Raw genomic sequence first — 17,301 nt, 5'->3', positions numbered from 1 at the left:
AAAATGCATGAACTATCTCAGTGACTCTAAGTACTAAAAGGAAGTGATCCAGGCCTATGTTATGGGCTACACTGCAACGTGTTTTCTGGCACGGGGACACAATACTTACTGAGACTAGTAGGTGGTTCCCCAACAAACAAATCAGTGCCACCCACATCATTGTCCAGACTATGGAAAATTAATTATCACAGAGAGCCATAAAAACTAGGAATCAGCCTGGTGCTTCAGGAAGGCCATCCCAGAAGGCCCTGAGCTCCAGAGAATTGCAAATGAAGCTGGAGAACGGTGTCTCCCTCCTGCCTGCAGCTGTCAGGGATGGGGCTCCCCATTTCCCCATCCTGCTGCTGCTGCTCTTTGGATGTTTAAATATGTTGTTCCAAGTTCCCTTAATGTCCCTGTCATCCATGTGTGCTGGCAAATGACAGCAGTTAGTTGTGCAACATCCAAACCAACTAACAAATTGCCACCTGAAGCCTGCTTTCTGTGCTCCCCCCTCAAGCTTCTGGGATGAGCTCCTGGTCTGATTTCACATATACTGCGAGCAACTGACTTCTACAAGATAAGCAGCTCAGTGGTTGCACCCTGTGTTTCTCTCTCACACATGCTCCCTGGCAAAGAACAGGAATGAGCCATTAGATTCAAAATTTGAAAACTGGAAACGCTACTGGGTGTATCATCAGCTGGAGAGAAATCCCATCATTACACTGCTACTACAGCATCCACCTTATTTGTGCCTCCAACTCAAATGCATTAAACTAATTACACAGTAGTACAACTCCAAGACAGATTTAACATATTGGGATAAGAAAAGCTTCAAAAAAACCACTCCTTCATTAATAATTGAAGAGATGGTTGTGCTGGCAACAGAGGAAAGCAAAGCGATGCCAGCCTGTGGGACAGAGCGCAAAGAAGCGGTCTTAAACTGTGCTAATAAACACATACAAATCTGGAGTTTGTGGTCATTTAATCCAGAACATGGAGTCAACAGATGAGAAAGCCCCTTAGGTCATCTATTACATGTCCCTGGCAGTGGAGGACTGCTGCAAACAGCGTGCTTCTGTTGAGCCAGCCTAGTTCTCCACAGGCAGTGGGACACCCACTTCCTAGAATATCTTCCTATGTAAAGACTTTTTGTTTTTACCTCTCCACAATGGGCAGTTTAAATTCACCTTGTGATTTCATCCACCGTTCCTAATTGCATCCTTTCTGCTGAAGGACGTAACTCCCCTTGGTGTTCAGACCCTTCAAATATTGATAAGAAAATCACTGTGTCCCTTTTCTTTTGCAGATGTGTTTAAGCCCAGTTCTTTGCATATTTAGTCTTTTAAATCTTTCTTTCTGCAGCCCCCGCATCCTTTTTGCTGCTCTGCTTTTACGATTTCTCACTGTGCGTATGTCTTAACATTTCAGCTTTGATGGTAATACAGCAGTAAGGAAAAGTTTGGCAAATCCTTGCATCCAAAGTGGAAGATAATTAATCCTATTGTTCATCGATTTTACAACTGAAGACAGACAATTGCTTTTCCTTGGATTCTCTTCCCACCATCTTCTGGGCTGGAACAGATTGTCCCCTCCAGTGCAATTTCAGCCACATTCAGTCCTTGAAATTGTGTTTGCAGCTTTTTCCCTTAAAAACAGGAGGGGTGGGGGAAAGGTAAAAAAGAGGAAGTGAATTAGGAGCTTTTGGGCTTCCCATTTCACAGCTGTTTCATTCCATCATTAACCCTGTCAGTGCTGAAAAGTTTGGGAAAACTCAGGCATAGGAGGAGGTTGGTGACAGGCAAAGGGGATAAAGCAAGGCAAATGCTTTGGAGGACTGGTGAGCACCACTAGGAAAAAAGACACTTTTGAGCAGGGTAGCTGCAGTGTATAGCAAGGACCACATTGGGAGGTTGAACTGGGGAAACCAAGCAGGCAGGAGGTGACAGGAGGAAGAGATATGGCAGTGGCAACTCATGGGACAGAGGGATAGTGGGGGAGCGGGAAGTGATGCAGTACCGCTGTCGACTAAATTTATCGCCTGCTTGGATGTGTAGGGTGAGAAAAACAGACTTCATGGTGCAGCAGAGAACATGGGGAAGTTGGATTTGTAACCTCCAAAAAGAGCTATTACTCTGGGAAAACCTTCTGTACTGAGAGTACATCTTGATATAGGATGTTGTAGCATGGTAAGATGAAGCAGAATGAATAGGTATTAAGATGGAAAAGTCTTCCACCACCATATGCTTGACATAGCAGGGCACTGTAACAAAGAAGATTGGCAGAGGTAAGAGCTGCAATGATAATACTCCCCTCAGGGGAGCAAGAGGACCCCAAACTCTAAGGGGAACCTCTAGTCAAGGGTCCTCTTTTAGTTTATAACACTAGAAGGGGAATATTCTGCTATTAGAGAAACATCCCTCCAGAGGAGATGCCTAGTGGTGTGCATCTAATGTGGCTGGAGCTACAATATTTGGGTAAAGTTGTGAAAACAACCTCATCTTCATGGATTCTGCCTGTTCCTCCAGAATGACAGGTATTCTGAGAAATATTCACTGTTGCAATTAGCATAAGGAAGCCTTGTACATCAGTTGGGTTTGGATTTTGCTACATGATGTTTAATGGTCACAGTAATTTGCCAGGGGATGACAGCCAGAGAATCATCAACCCACAGGAACAGATTAGCATGTAAAAATAATGATTGTTTTGCTTTGTTTCTGAGCATTTTTTTTACACATTTCTTCAGCTTCCCTCTTATTCACAGAATTTTAGCCACATATCTGCTTATTTCTTTAAATGTTCCATCCAGATTGTCATGCTGGAAATAGTCTCCAGCAAACAAGTATTTTAAGTGTTAAGCAAGCCTGATACTTCCTTTTAGGTCTTTGGCACTGCCACACCCATAAGCATCCAGGACAAAAAGTGAATATAATTTACCAAAGCATAATGATAGAATTTTCCAAACACTAAGCAAGTTTGAGGTAGGTTTACTTACTGGCCTGCATTCATTAGTTGTAGTGGTGTCACCATCCCTTGTTCCAGCTGCGTGTGCTTGGACAGGGTCTCATATGGTGCAAGCAACCTCATTTTTCAAGATGCTTTGTGTCCACAGTCCATCTGGAGGTTCCATGCTATATGGATGGGCATTTTCATATGGGTTAACTGCATACCTGCTTAAGCACAGGAGCTTTCATGTGAAGCAATTCAGCAAAGCTGAGGATCTGTGAGCGATTGCTGTGAACCAGAAAACATCCTCATTCCTGTTCTGGGCAGGGAAATATTTGTAGGTGCTTATCCTATCCTTGCATACAAATAAATGAGCAAAACAAAGCAGGACTGCTCCTGAATGTAATTCTGACAGCTTGTTTAAACCCCAGCACCTCAAGAAATGTTGAATTGTTCTTGCCTTATGGGAAGAAAAATGAACCTGTACTTAGGCAGACTTACAGGGCAGATTTTGCCCAAGTAGCATCTGGTCAGTGACATGTTCTTATCTGCATTTGATGCACCTGCTGATCGCAGTCCTATCAGTATGTTTTATGTTACTCAAGATGTTTTTCTTGCAGAATTCTGTGCATTTGGCCACCCTAACTTTTGACTCCTTCATTTATTCACTCACCATTCTCTGTTCTTCTACCTGCAGGTACTCCCTGCCACAGAAGGGTCTTAAGAAATTGCTTCTGAAAACTGGCCTGAAATTGTGAGGAGTCCTACATCTCTGCTTCCTAGATTTCTTTAAAAAATATTATGTTGGATCTGGTACTGTATTTTACAAGCCACACTGGAACAGCTTAATCATTTAGGCTTTGTCTTAAATAAAATTTTAAAAAGCCTCTTTTGGTATGAAAAAAAATCTCTTTTTCTCACTTAAGAGGAGGAGCACATCTTATGTCTGCAGCAGCTGGTCAAGCTACAGGGCTCTGGTAGTAACAGAGAACATTTTACTTCCTAAAGTTGTATTTGGGAGGTAATCACTTTAACTTTAGTTAAAGTCTGGTTAAGGATTTAAAATTCCTAGTCCCTTCATTCTAGCATAGCCTGATCTGAAGAACAGCAGATCAGCAGACAGAAGTCAGGCTAGGCAGAGGCAAGACCTTCATCTGTGACCTGTTTTGGCTGCAGTATTGTTGGAAAGAGAAGTACCACTCCATCCTCTCCCTGTAGTGATACTAACCAAGCAGTGGCCCACCCTGCAAGCCATGTAGCGATGGCAGTTGCTGCTGTTGAAGAAGCATTGAGGAGGACATGAGACACTGTGAGCCAGCAGTGATAAAGCACCGAACATGCCCTGAGAGAAGACAGCTTGAGTGGATGCAATCTGAGGACTTACTGGGAGAGGAGAGGTGCTGACTAGCTTATCCTTGCTGGGTATTTGATGCAAAAGTGCAGTGAGGCATTTTTGACTAAGAAAATCCAGCATAGAGCGATTGGGAATGAAGGGCCTAGGAAAAATTTTTTTCAATTTTCATCTGTGTTCAGGCTGGTCTTCCTAAGCCTCTTCTTACTGATAGTGACAGCAGGGTAGGAATCGTATATAGGTTTGAGGGTTGATAGTGTTTTTTCACCCTGGTTTGGTTGAAATAGTTGGGAATTCTGTGATTAGTTTCCATTCCTACCTGGTGAAGCAGTGTAGAGTGAAGATGGGTTGTCCTTGTGCAAACATGTACTACTTTGTTGTTACTGTACAATGAAAACATATCAGGGCTCCAGAAAAGCAACAAGTAAGTGTAGGGGCTTAACTCTACAGGGAAGACTCAATTTAGTTGGTTATTAGGGGAGGTATACAAGAAGGATGATAGACAGCAAGTATTTGGGGAATTCTACACAGAAGAAATGAGAACAGCAAAGTCTAAGGAAGGAAAAGGTGAACAGAAACAGGTTGAAGCCAAGAGATAATTTTTCTTTCACCGTCTTAGCTCCTTCCTTTTCTGGAGAAATCCACCACAGGGAATTTTGTGAATGAGGATCTTAGAAAATACACAGATGACAGGAAATGTTTTGCATTGAAATAGACTCAATGTCTGGAGAGGTTTTTTCGCATTTCTAGCATCCAACTCTGACTGTGACAGTCTAGAAGATAGCAACAAAACCCTAAATCCTGCTGTATTTTTTACTTGTACTGCCACAGTGAAACTTGTTCAGAACAATATTGGTCTGAGGAAGCACAAAGAATACCGATTTCTGACATTTCTTCTTCCATCAAAATCAGATGAAATGCTGAATTAAAAATAAATGTACCAATCAGTATTAAGATATGATATATAAGAACTACAGTACGGTCAGTGTAATGTTGTACTGGTTTGGTAAAGTACATGCCTAAATCAGCTGTATTGTATACAACTCCTTATCCTTATTTTCAGATTAAGTTCTTCACAGTTTGTAGCATTTCCAACTAAAATATCACCCCCTGGTTTAGAAGATTAAACTAATATTCATCTCATGGCAACAGCTCTGGTTGGCATTTACCACTGCTGTTGCCAAATGATTTTGTGATGTTGCACGTTCATATTAAGCTAAATTAGCAGTAGGAGTCATTCACTGAAGTTACAGTATGTATCATCATCACAGAGTGGGAAATTGTTTGAACCAATTTCCTATGTAGCCACAGCGCGCAGCTCATAAGCTGTTTAGAGCTTTGCATGTACGAAACACAGAAAGGAATTTAGGACTGAAAAAGGAATACACTGCTGGCCATACCCTCATCCAGCATATAATGGCATTGCCAGCAGAGCATGCAGCCCTGATCTGAATGGGAAAGGAGATGTATAGGTCTCGATGCATCAATCATTGCAGGTTCACTGGCTGGCAGGGACAGAGAGGACGGTGTGGTGCAGTGGTGCAGACTTAACAGCATCTTGGAAAATTCGCTGCCTGGCCGTAACTCCAGACTTCAACAGAACTAACCTGAATTACACAAGATCATATCACCTCAAAAGGTAATCAGTTACATAATCAGTAATTGACACAAGGTATCTTCTAGAGCTGTTTGGAAAAGAAAAAATTTGTTAGAAAAATGTTGACATTTTGGTGGAAAAAAAGAAATATATATTTGATTAAGAAAAGGAAAGGTTTTTCCTCAGAATCTGAAAGTCTTTGAAAGACAGCAAAGCTTTACGCAGAAAGGTTTTGTTTAATAAACACCCTGATTTTCCCATTACTGCAAAGTGTGGATGGAAAACACCATTTGAGTCCCAGTGCTTGGGAGTGGATGATCTCATCAGACTACTGTACAAACAGGACCACGAGCTGCTCCCTTCCCTCCAGGGTCTTTGCTCAGGAACTGGCAATGAGAAAATCAGAGCTGAGGACTTAGATGCAACAGCAGACACATATTTCCACTCACCAGAGAAGACAGTATTTGCCTCCATAAATGCACTTTTGTGTATGTGGCTTAAAACAGTATTTACTTATTTTTCCTTTTTTTCTCCCACCTCTGAAGGCATTTAATTTGTGCACATTCACATCTAGACTGCTTTTTGTTTTAGACGGAAGGCTTTAGAATTGTAATTCACAGGGGCTCAGGACCTCACAATAGGTATTAAAAACATTTTTTTTGACCTTCTTAATGTTACACCTAATGCTGCTAAGCAATTAAGGCAATAAATCTGTGTAAACTGAATGTATAATTCCTCTTAGGAATATAAATGTGAGAAAATTAAATGTCAACATCTTACCTTGGTGTTTACAAGTGCAGCCATGGAATGTGAATTCATTGCCTTACTTGAATTCCAATTTTGTATATATTCCTGTTAGAGGGACGTGGGTTTTTTGGTTGGGGTTTTGTTTTTTTTTTGGATGACTTCAGATACATAATCTCTTTGGTAGTGCTGAATGTCCCACTTCTGAGGAACTTTCTCTGATGCTGTTTACCGCTGATCATGTAGAATCAGGTGCAAAACCAACTTGCATGGTTTTAAGAGAAGCATAGTGTCAAAGGCAGGGTCTCTGGCATGTGAGAGCTGATGGCAGCTCCCAGCTCTCGCAGTGGGTAGCCTGGGCCACATCATTTCACCTCCTTGTGTTCTTTTTCCTGTTAACAGTATTTCCTGTCTCATTGGAATTAGAAATTTCTGGAGGCAAGAACTTTGTCCTGTTCTACTTTTATACCATCCTTGGTGCCATCAGGGGACTCCACACTCAGTGCCAGACTCAGCTGAGGCTTATACGTGGTACATCAACACAAACACTAATAACACACACTGCCCACTCCCATCTGCCCGTGCATCAGGAAGGAAAGGGGAGAGGAAATGGAAGCAATTTTTGCATTAGGGAACCATCTAGGAGCTCCTACTGGCTGGAACTCGGATCGTGATAGCTATGCACTTTCTAATGACTCAGGAATTCACTGCAACTACAAAAGATAAAGAAAAAATCCTTCCTTTGGCATATCTTGCTGATAGAGAACTGATTCCACCTGAAGATACAGTGGTTTTATGTTAAAGGTTGTTATTGAGAGTTCTTTATTTGTTTCAGTCCTGCATTTATAGCGTTACTTCAGCTAGCTAGTCCTGTCAGAATACAGAGCTTCCTGCTAATTTAGTGTATACTGGTCTTGTTGTTCTTCACTGTTTTACTGAATTTGCTTTACCTAGCACAGCAAAGGAGACAGACATCACTTCTGTGGACATCACTTCTGTCTCATGTACCAGCCTGTGCTCAGGTGGGTCAAGTACCACAGCTGCATGATGAAGCTGACAAGAATATTTCCTCACCAAAATGTGAATTTTTTCCCCTTTCATTGTTCTTTTTTTTTCTTGGCAATTGAAGATATGGCCTAATGACCAAGTTGGTGTCAGCTTAATTAGCATTTCCATCATGTTAAAATGTGGTAAGAAGGGGAAAGTTTGATTTTAACATTAAATTTTCTTGCATTTTTATGTTACTAAAATAATAAAACTGCAGTGGATGCCACTGTCTCAGACTGAGATCCTCAGAGAGAAGTAACCTTGTTTCTGGGGCTAGCTGAAATGCAAGCAAGAATAACATCTATGAAGCCAAGCCAATAACCCCCGTCACTTGACTTTCACTCAAAAGTTGATTCACTCAAACCCAATTAAAATAATAACTCTGTGAATTAATTAAATTGCCCTTCCACTGAAGTGGAGGCTTAAGTAGTACGCTGCATTTGACAGAAAAGCAAAATAATTGTATTGAATAAAGGGTGAACTGAACAAGAATTTCTGCCTTTGAGGTAAGCTGGGAATTGAGTGCTCAACTTGGATTGAATGGTAAAGTTGACTATTTCCATGTAGTTCCTTGATGGGTTCATCTGTACTTGCAAGTATTTGCATGATTACCTTAGTCATCACCTACAGGGATGAATTGCTTCTGAGCAGATGTAAATTGATAATCAGCTTGCATGCTTTCGAGAGGAGACACTGTCTCCAGCAGACTTTCTGTTGGCCACATGTCAAGTTCCCCAAGTCCAGCTCTGCAACACTGTGGTGGTTTGACCTTGGTTAAGGACCAAACACTCACCCAGTCGCTCATTCATTCCCTCTCCTGAACGGGACAAGGAGAGAAAATTGTGTGAAAAATCTCATGGGTCAGGATAAAGACAGGGAAATTGCTTGCCAATTACCATTATGGGCAAAACAGACACAACTTGGGGAATTTAAATTTAATTTATTGTCAATTAAAAATGGAATAAGACGGTAAGAAACAAAACAAAAAACTAAACCACCTTCCCTGCCCTCTCTCCTTCCCAGGCTCAACTCCACTGCTTCATTCCCAACTCCTCTACCACCTGCTTCCCGAAGTGGTGCAGGGGAAGCGGGGAATGGGGGTTACACTCAGCCCGTAGCAGCTCGTTTCTGCTGTGCCTTCCTCCTCACACTTTCCTCCTTCTACAGCATGGGTCCTTCCCAGGGGCTGCAGTCCTTCAGGGTGAACCTGCTCCAGCACAGAGTCTTCCACGAGCTGCAGCATGAATATCTACTCTGGCCTGAGGTCCTCCATGGGCTGCAGGGTGGTTATCTGCTCCGGTGTGGTTACCTGCAGCTCACAGAGGCTGCCCTGCAGCCCCTCCACCAACACCCAGGCACTGACACTGTACAAATGCTCAGTGAAAACCTGCAATTCCAGCAGTTATTCTAGCAATATTCCTGACTTCACACTGGGCAAATTCTTTATGCACCTTCCCAGCTTGATGGACAAAACCAAAGTTAGCTTGGTATTACATTTTCCTCACTCACAAAATGTATCTCCTTCCCCCTGCACAGTCCCATGAAACTTGGGGAAACCCTAGTTTTGGATCTCTTTTCACTAAGGCATACTGTTTCTCTTCAGGGATGGTGAAGAATTCCTGGTCTGCTGATGGCAGTCTCTCCTCCCAGGCATAAGATGTCCTGTGAAGGCTACCAACAGCAAGGTGCTATAAGAATTCCACACTGAGATAAAAGAGGTACCTTCTTACAGTTTTAATATGCTTCTACTAGAAGTTAGTGAACGTTTTACAAGCAAAATTTTGAAACCTCTGTCAAGAGTTGATAATTAATAGAGACACTCCTGTGCACCGATATGTTGTTCCCTGTTGAAAGAACTATACTATAATTAGCTGCACTCAACACAATTTAGAGCTTCAAGTGTTGGTGAAAACAAAAATAATTCTTACCTGCTCTATGCTGATTCACACTTTGCATAATGCTGGGCAATTGCACTGCTGCTTAAAGTTAAGAGCATACTTACTGTGCATCTAATCCTTCCATACTTTTTGCAACATTAACTTTTAACAGTTGTTTACACATGAACTGGGCTGTTATGGGTAGTCTCTGAATCATACATAGAGTCAGAGCAAAGGTCATAACTGAGGTACTGATGTTTTATTACAGAAATCAAATACGAGGAATGGGTGGGTTGAATTAGCTTTGGATTTTTTATTAGCTTTTCCTTTTTTCCCCCCAAGAAACCCTCCTTGTCAAATAAGTTTTACAAAATAACCTATGTAGGTATATAGAATATGACTGACAATAGTACCTGAGAGCAGAAAGTTTTGGTAAAGCTGGGAAATTGCAGTGACAACAAAAGAAATGCTTCCTTATCTAATTACTATGTATTATAGAACCATAGAGTGGTTTGGGTTGGAAGGGACCTTAAATATCATCCAGTTCCAACACCTGGCCACGGGCAGGGACACCTTCCACCACACCAGGTTGCTCAAAGCCCCATCCAGCCTGGCCTAGAACGCTGCCAGGGATGGGGCATCCACAGCTTCTCTGGGCAACCTGTGCCAGTGCCTCACCACCCTCACAGGAAAGGATTTCTTCCTAATGCCTAATCTCAATCCACCCTCTTTTAGTTTAAAGCTGTTCCCCCTTGCCCTATCGCTACATGCCGTTGCAAAAAGCCCCTCCCCAGCTTTCCTGTAGGCCCCCTTCAGGCACTGGCAGGCTGCTATAAGGTGTCCCCAGAGCCTTTTTTTCTCCAGGCTCAACAACCCCAACTCTCTCAGCCTGTCTTCACAGCAGACATGCTCCAGCCCTCTGATCATCTTTTTGGCCCCACTCTGGGCTCGCTCCAGCAGGCCTATGCTATTCTTATGTTGGAGTCGCCAGAGCTGAAGGCAGTACTGCAGGTGGGGTCTTACGAGTGTGGAGCAGAGGGGGAGAATCACCTGCCTCAACCTGCTGGCCACGCTTCTGTTGATGCAGCCCAGGGTCTAGTTGGCTGCCTGGGCTGCAAGTGCACATTGCTGGGTCATGTTGAGCTTCTCATCCACCAACACCCCCAAGTCCTTCTCCTCAGGGCTGCTCTCAATCCGTTCTCTGCCCAGCTTGTACTTGTGCTTGGGATTGCCTCAACCCATGTGCAGGACCTCGCACCTGGCCTTGTTGAACTTCATAATGTTCGCACAGGCCCACCTCTCATGTACATTTTGCTTAAAGAAAAAAAAAAAAAGATAACTGAAGTCTAACAAAAAGGCTAGACTAAAATTTAATTCATAAGTCAAATCTCTTCAAATCTATTTGATGACATATTGCTAATTTAATTTTACATTTCCTAGTGCATATCAAATTAGTGTCCTACTTATAATATTACTGCATGCTATGTATAGTGCTATATATCTATTATATATAGCATATTTGTGCAGCCTTCATACATATATTTCTCAGTGGTTAACTTCAGAATTAGTGGCTCTGGGGAGATTTTACCTATTTTTGTAAAGGTTTTTTTGCTTTTACTGTGGAACTGAGGTAGTCTTCTGTCTTAAGAGATATTACCGTAAAAATATAAAACCACAGCATGCGTTCTATGAGAAACTTAATTTAGGAATTCACGCAGAGAAAATAAAACTGCCAGAGGTGCAGTATGCAGAAACTGGACAATACCAGGACACTTAGGAAGATGCTATGAAATATCTGTTCCTGTGACTGAAGTCCTTATTCTAGAGCTTAGCTGAAAGATGACCATGTCAGCTCCTGTACTTGCTTCTGTAAGGCAGTTGATCAGTCCTGACTCAAAGAAAAGCCACTCACTGACTCACCAGGTCACAGGTCCAGGTGAGAATCAAAGCTGTGCTAGAGGCAGTTTGGAAGAGCTGGCTGTTATCTGCAGCCAGTTCCCAGACTGTCACCAGGTCCAAGAGGACCTCAGGCCTGACTGCTGCTGCTCCGCTCCCAAGAAATGCAACACTTATGGGTGGTTCAGTGGGTGGCTGTTCCTCTCTGACCTGCTCAGCCTTAGATCTCGAATCCCTAATCCTGGTGGTAGTCTTGTATCCTAGCATCTGGAACCAGGCAGCATTTATAGGGCAGAAGATACTTCTGTTGGCAGAGGTCTAAGGAAGTTGTTGCAAAAATGCTTAAGAGACTAATAGAGTTGAAAATAAATGTAAATCAAAACCTGACCCTTTCAGACATGCAGTCCCCTCAGCTCTTGGAAACCACAGCCACCTTGAGCATCGAGGCTGTTGGGACCACATTGTTCTTATTAACTCATAGTAATAAGTGCTGACACCAGCTCATGAGAGGTATAGGTGTTAGCTTGTTTCTTTCCCTGCCAGCAAAGATTTCTGAATATAGGAAGGAATATATTTCTAAGTATAACTTGAGTGCCAGGAGATAGCTGAAATCCTGTTGTATCTAGGACAGCAAAAGTTCTTGGAGTGCTCTTGTCTTCTCCTGGGAGGAATTACCATTCTTTATTACATAGTAAGCAGAAGCACATACCTTATATTTTCACTGTGAAATTTTTAGTTTAAGAAACTTCGGTGCAATATTATAAAAAAGAAAAACCTCTCAGCTTCCAAAATATTTTTCTCATTTCTGTTTGCTTTTGCAGCTAAAGAAATAACATTAGTTTTCTATTTTTTTCCCCAAAGTAAGAAGACAAATAGAAACTAAGATCTATCTAATTCTTCAGAGGGATCGAACCAATTCATGACACTTCTTAGATTTAACACTCTAGTCATTTGCTATGACAAAGTCCTCTGCTTCTGTAAGGAGAAATGCAGTCAGCACCACGCAGTTCGCTGACACTGGCTAGCAGAACACATGCCTATGTTTTGGCAGGGAGATGGCAGATGTCATCCTGTGGGAAGCTCTGGGGAAAAATGAAGAAGGGACCTCAAACTGTACTTCATCCTGGCAGCCCAAACCACCACCCCCACTCCGTGTTTTGCCCAACATCTGCATCACCCAACACTAAAGATGCTGCAGGCAATGGGGAACATAAAAATCCAGCTTCAATTATTCAGTGGTTTTGTGCTCCCAGTCTTCATCATACGCTTGTCCAGCATAGTGAGTGGCTGGCAGAGAGGCAGGTTTCATAGGGAAAGGGATGGCAGGGACTGTGTGTGGCCCTGTTGACAGGCGATTCCCTGCTTTATAACGCGGCCACAAGCAGGCAGCTGTGTTAGCCACCCATCCTGAAATCACTGGGGTTAAATTTCTGCCCTGCTCTCCTAAAGATGGACTCTGTTGACCTTTACTTTTCCACGGCTTTGGAAGCTTTCATCGTGCAACCACTGAACACACAGCAAATCCAGTCTCATGCACAAACATGAGTATCTTGTGATTCAGCAGAGAAGATGCAATTTCTGTGCATGTAGGGAAGTCAAATATCCCTCTGAAATACAGAGGTGAACTCCCTGCAGAGGTGTGTCATGCTGCAAAGAGCCGAGGGCAAACTGGAGTTGAGAGGAGAGACAGGCAGAGTGTAAAAGCAGCATGAATATGTAAGGCAGGCGGATTTCTGCAGAAGACTACTGCAGAGTCAGCTGTAGTTAAACTGCCCACAGCTGCTGTTTCTCTGTCACCTTTGGAAGTGGAGGGTGCTTTAACCAGCAGCTAAGTCAAAGGAAAACTTCAGATATAACCTAAGATCTCATGTCCCTCACTGCCACCTAAGAGAAAACTTTTATTTTACCTTGTAACTTTACAGTCATCCATGATCAGAACTGAACAAGCTGCTTTACTTTGGGAAGACTTTGGAGCAGATTGCCTTGAAAACATAGAACCCCCCTTCATTTCATATATGCATCTTGGTTGTTTATCCCCCTTCTTAGTGGGAAGGAATAGGGAAGATCAAAAAGAAAAGGAAAAGTTTCAAGTGTTTTCAGAGTTTTTTACTTTCTTGCTTTCTATTTAGAAAGTGTTCTTGTGAAAGAGAGAGGAAGAAAACAGAGGATAAGACTCTTTAGAAGGAAGAACATTTGGGGAATTTTCCTGTTCTTCCTAGTCATTCTTTTTCCATATATTTTTCCATCAAAAGGAAAGAGAGACGGATGGAAGGAACACAACTAAGTGAGGAAAGTGATGGCAAGGAATCCAAACAGTAGAGGTTTTCCTTTTAAAAATTGCAACTATATTTGCTTTTAAATTTTTTGGTCAGCATTTCCTATGGGAAAAATACTTCTAAACCAGCACTGCTTGTTATGCATCATTATTTGTGTATATGGCACTCTACATGTTTGCAAGAAGGCAAAATCACTCTGAAGTATTTGCCTCAGTGCAAGCAGATGTGGCGAGAACTCTAGCTTTAAGATATATTGGTGCAAATGGATGCTATTCTTGTTGACACCAGGCAGGTCTGTCTTTGAGGTAAGATGGCAGGCACTGTAATGCTGCAAAACCTATTTGGGAATATCCAGTTAATGAGTGAAGTGAAACTGAGGAAGCTAAAATCGAATTTCCAAGGTAGCACTCAAAAAGCATATCTGAGGAACAGAGTAAGTCTGCATATGTGAAAAAAGGAACAAGAAGTGGGGGTTTGCAGGCAGGAAATAAAAAGCAAATTGATAGCCATGCCATAAAGGCTGGGGGTATAAAGGAGAAGCCTAGAACAGAATGGAAGAAAGCAGAGAGTATGACAGACTGTTATATTTAAAGGCAAGAATTGCAGGGTGTGAGAAACTGGGAGAGGAGGATGGAGAATGTCTGATCATTACTGACAGGAAGTAAGAGAACAGCTGGGTCTTATGAAGGAAAGTAAGAAAGAAAAACATGGTTGTCTAGCCAAAAGGTGTGTGCATGTTTGTAACTATATATAGCTATGTAACTGCATGAATGGCTTCCGCCCCGAGCCTGGTGAAACATATCGCTGGAATTTGTATGCGGGCTCAGAGATATAAATATGACCTTCATTGCACAATAAAGGGTCTCTGGTTGCACAACAACCTGAGTCCGTGCCTTCATACGCCACAAGAAACAATTGGGTTTTGTGTCTTTTAAGGAAGAATTAGATATAGGAATACAAAACAACAACCCAAGGGAAAGTTGGCTCCCCAAGTTGCAGGCAACAGTAAGATCCCCCCTGAATCTCCTCTTCTGCAGACTAAACAACCCCCATTCCCTCAGCCGCTCCTCACCAGACTTGTGCTCCAGACCCTTCGCCAGCTCCGTTGCCCGTCTCTGGACACGCTCCAGCACCTCAGTGTCTGTCTTGCAGTGAGGGGCCCAACACTGAACACAGGGTTCGAGGTGCGGCCTCACCAGTGCCCAGTACAGGGGCACAATCACTGCCCTGGTCCTGCTGGCCAACCATTCCTGATACAAGCCAGGATGCTACTGGCCCTCCTGATGGCTCATGTCCAGCTGGTTGTCAACCATCGCTCCCAGGTCCTTCTCCACCGGGCAGCTTCCCAGCCGCTCTGCCCCCAGCCTGTAGCGCTGCCTGGGGTTGCTGTGACCCAAGTGCAGGACCTGGCACTTCTCCTTGTGGAACCTCATACAATTGGCATCAGCCCATCGGTCCAGCCTGTCCAGATCCCTCTGCAGAGCCTTCCTGCCCTCAAGCAATCAACACTCCCACCCAGTCTGATGTTGTCTGCCAGCTTACTGAGGGTGCACTCGATGCCCTCATCCAGATGATCAATAAAGATTAAAGGGGACTGGCCCAGTACTGAGCCCTGGAGAACACCACTTGTGACCAGCCACCAGCTGGATGTGACTCCATTCACTGTCACACTTCAGGCTCAGCCTTCCAGCCAGCTTTTAGCTCAATGAAAAGCACACCTGCCCAAGCCATGAGCAGCCAGCTTCTCCAGGAGAATGTTGCGGGGGAGGGTGTCAAAGGCTTTACTAAAATCTAGACATCAACCACAGCCTTTCCCTCATCTATTAGGTGGTTCATCTTGGTGTAGGAGGAGATCAGGTTCGTCAAACAGGACCTGCCTTTCATAAACCCATGCTAGCTGGGCCTGATCCCCCGGTTGTCCTACGTGTGCCATGTGATGGCAGAGGAAACGGCCTCAAGTTATGCCAGAGATTTAGATTGGATATTAGGAAAATTTTCTTCACTGAAAGGGTGGTCAAGCACTGGAACAGACTGTCCAGGAAGGTGGTGGAATCACCAACCCTGGAGGTGTTTAAAAAACATGTAGATGTGGTGCTTACGGACATGGTTTAGTGGTGGGCTTGGCAGTCCTGGGTTAATGGCTGGACTTGATCATCTCAAAGACCTTTTCCAATCTAAGTGATTCTATGATTCTGTGATTTCATACTATAAATGCAGTAAGCCCTTCAGCGCTCTTCCAGTTACAGACTAGTAAAGGTATAACTCAGATGCAAGATCTCAAATTGCTGTATGTTAAATTATACAAGTATAAAATACACTTGTTATATAAATATTTTTTAAAGGCAGTCACAAGAACTGCATTATTTAATGGCCACTCTCCTCTCATAAATGTTTTTATCTTTCCTGTTCTTTCTTATCAACTTCCAAATGGGCATTTTCTTAATTAAAGTTATCAGGTCTGACCATGATGCTTGTAGGTTATTAACTTTATATTGAACTATTCTTCAAATGTTCTACTTTGCTTCTTGAGGGATCCTGCAGCAAAGAGATATTCTGATCTCCTTAATCAGAAACTCTAAGGCATCAGAGTTAAAGCTAATTAGGATTTATGAGACTTTGAAGGGAATATAATTTGTATGCAAGCACTATAGGTGATATGAGGTTTCAGATGATGACTATAGATAACAGCTGAGCATGGGTACCACAGTTTGACAGAAGAAATCATTAGGAATACATTACAAATTATTCTTTCATTTCATCTTATTTTCAGTCAGAAGGCTAAAGCAGGGAAAATACTATGCATGTGACATGATCTTGTGGCCCACCTTTTGTTAAAATCTAGGCTGGGACTGAAGCAGTCATCAACACTTCCTGCTTAAAAAGCACATCTCAGTAAAGTCTCAGCTACTAAAACAGCACCTCCCCATTCAGATGTCCATCCTACTTTCCTCTTAACACCTGGATCATATCACATCATGAGTAGGCATGTGCTCGCTGAGTGTTTAATGGGGACTTTGTCAGAGGAATACAAACCTGCTCCAATGATTTTAGAGTAAGTGCTCTTGAGACCTCTTTGAACCACCCCACCAAGTCCAAGACAGCTGTTCTGTTGTAAAAGTCAGCTTAACATACGGTTTATAGTGGTTGTATATTATTATATTCACTATAAAATAAACCCAAAGGTGCTTGAATTCTATGAACACAGAAAATTGCTATAAGCAGAAATGAAGAGAGAACAGTGGTTATATACAATCTGTACCAGACTAGCAGCAAACATTACCAATAAAAGGAGAGGAACCATGAAAGGAAGGACTTCACTACTATGACAGCTGTCTACTTGGCAGCTAATACAACAGATATTTGATGAATGAAATCTCTCTAGGAGCCTCTGGTTATGGCAATAACTTTATTTTGCATTTGGCATGCTGTTTCCATGTTGGGGCAGCTTGGTGAGAGACTCTGAAAATTGACTGTGTGGGATTTATGTTGTACACATGTCTGAGTATGAATTACAGAAATTATTAATCTTGGAAGGGACTTGAAGAAGTCCTCTTAGCCATCTCCCTTCTCTGGGGAAAGATAAGCATA

General features: G+C 42.7%; 1 long non-coding RNA gene across 1 annotated transcript; it reads left to right on the top strand.

The window, feature by feature from the left end:
- Positions 1-1,991: 1,991 nt before the first annotated feature.
- LOC119143297 lies at positions 1,992-3,811 on the top strand. The gene is made up of 3 exons (XR_005102654.1): positions 1,992-2,266; positions 2,390-2,515; positions 3,623-3,811. It is a non-coding gene; the product is annotated as an uncharacterized LOC119143297 (long non-coding RNA).
- Positions 3,812-17,301: the final 13,490 nt, after the last annotated feature.

Source organism: Falco rusticolus, chromosome 2 (genome assembly GCF_015220075.1).
Source record: "Falco rusticolus isolate bFalRus1 chromosome 2, bFalRus1.pri, whole genome shotgun sequence".
Lineage (NCBI taxonomy): Eukaryota > Metazoa > Chordata > Aves > Falconiformes > Falconidae > Falco > Falco rusticolus.
Note: the sequence above shows the minus strand (reverse complement) of the source record. Positions and strands in the feature narration are given on the sequence as shown.